The sequence below is a fragment of the Silene latifolia genome, chromosome 1, assembly GCF_048544455.1.
Source record: "Silene latifolia isolate original U9 population chromosome 1, ASM4854445v1, whole genome shotgun sequence".
NCBI lineage: Eukaryota > Viridiplantae > Streptophyta > Magnoliopsida > Caryophyllales > Caryophyllaceae > Silene > Silene latifolia.
This window is the reverse complement of record NC_133526.1, coordinates 21,404,420-21,406,514: the sequence shown is the minus strand read 5'-3', so window position 1 is coordinate 21,406,514 and position 2,095 is coordinate 21,404,420.

Here is a 2,095-nt window from a genome sequence, read left to right as displayed (position 1 = left end):
GGCGTGTCCCAGTACCAGTGTGGTTGTCGGTATGTCTGGGCGTGTCCCGGTACCTTGATGGTGGTTGTTGTTGGTGGTTCCTTCATATCATGGTCGTGTTGTATGCTCATACACTCAAGTCTTGTCACACTTTATTTATTTAATGAAACCGACGTTTGTGTGTCTGTGTCTTGTCACCTATCTCTTTTGGGGTGGACTGTGTCGATCAATATGATATCCTTTGGTCATATGGGGAGCAGGTTATGATCAGGTTGTTGGATAGTACGCGGGAACAGGACGAGCTTGGTGATATCACGAGACGAGTCTAGTTGGCTAGAAGAGTATAGATGTGACGAGTTGTATTTTATTTATTCATTTGTTTACGTTTATGTAATTCACTAAACCTTACATTAATAAAATGTTCTTTGATTGAAATTTTGAAACCCTACCTCGGGAAACCGAGATGGTAACGCTCCAATTATCTTGGCCGGATAATCGGGGTGTTACAAAGTGGTATCAGAACGACGATTTTGGAACCTAAAACCAATGAACTAAAAATGAATCTAGGAGAGTCTAAGTAAAATGAACCCGACATGAGTACCATAGGAGATCGGTTTTGGATGAGCATGCGCCCTCATGCCAAATCTAGTGCCTATCGTCTCAGTTGGTCACTAAGTGGGTGGTTACAAGTCGGAAAACGTAGTGTGATATGCTGCATGATTATATGCGTGATATGAAATTTGTTTAACATCTTGCATGATAATATGTAAAATGTGGTATGAATACATGTGTTATGACTCGCTATATGTTATCGTATGATAGAATCGCTTGTATGGAATGAGATAGCACGTAATGGATGGATAAGTGGATTAATGTGAGTAATATGTTGTAGATATGGTTAGTGTGTTTTGATATGAAGGACGAAAGTCCCAAATCTTGGCATGTTAATATCATATGCGTATTTGAACTTGCTAGTGACGTTGAAGCATGAATGATGATGGTTAGTGGTAGAATAGATATGATTTTGGGAGTAATATACCATAGATAGTGAGTGTGAGACCAAACCCAGTCGAGTAGAGTAGTACTCGTGCGTGTTGACCAGTTACTCGACCGAGTGGATGAGTCACTCGACCGAGTGGACAGTTCACTCGACCGAGTGGACCTGTGACTCGACCGAGTTGGCAAATTTAAGAAATTGGAAATCTTCTGGAAAAATTACATCAAGTGTACACTCGATCACATGTTCTTAAAATGATAGAATGACACTGCCCGATCATGAAACGTAGCCGACACAAAATTAATGAGTTTAGGTCAAGGTTTAGTGACCCATTCATGTGAGTGAGTCAACATGAACACGACGCGAGATTTAATTGGGTCAGATTTAAGTTGAGCTCTCTAAACACTAACTGACACTGGCATGACACGAATTCGACACGAAATTAGCGGGTTTATGTTGAATCTGATAACTTATTTATGTAATTGGGTCAATACAAACAAGACACAAAAACTATTTGGATTGTGTTTGGGTTTAAGGGTTTTTGACTCATTAACATGTGATACAATTGCATAGGTAACCCGATCCAACCCGATAATCCGGTCTAACAAAATATTAGAGCTGATCAAGTGCGGGCCGACCCGTTCGGCCCAACCCGTTCAGCCCGCTAAAATAGCGGGCTTGGACAAGAAAAATCAAAAATTAAACGGATAACGGACAAGAAAATTCGGCCCGCTAGAATAAATGGACGGGCTTGGACTAAACGAAATTGCCAATGGGCGGCCCGCTAGGCCAGCTATTATTAGTAACCTCATAAAATTCCTCAAACCCTCAATCTCAGACGTTCTCTACTCATTTCATTTTCAATTTGTACACTCTAAATCAATTAGGTAGCGCAAATGAATACTTATGCCTTACGTATAAGTGGAGATTGTCGGTATTTACACTTGTCGTATAAAGATTCTCCGAGATTGGACATGCTAACGGGATTGTCGTATAAAGATAGTACATTTCAAGTATTTACACGGGAGTGTATGTAACCGCTAACAGTGCTGCACAAATACCGAGGCAAAAATGAACTTTTGATGTTTGTAGTAGAACATTGCCAAACTTGTGTTTTTT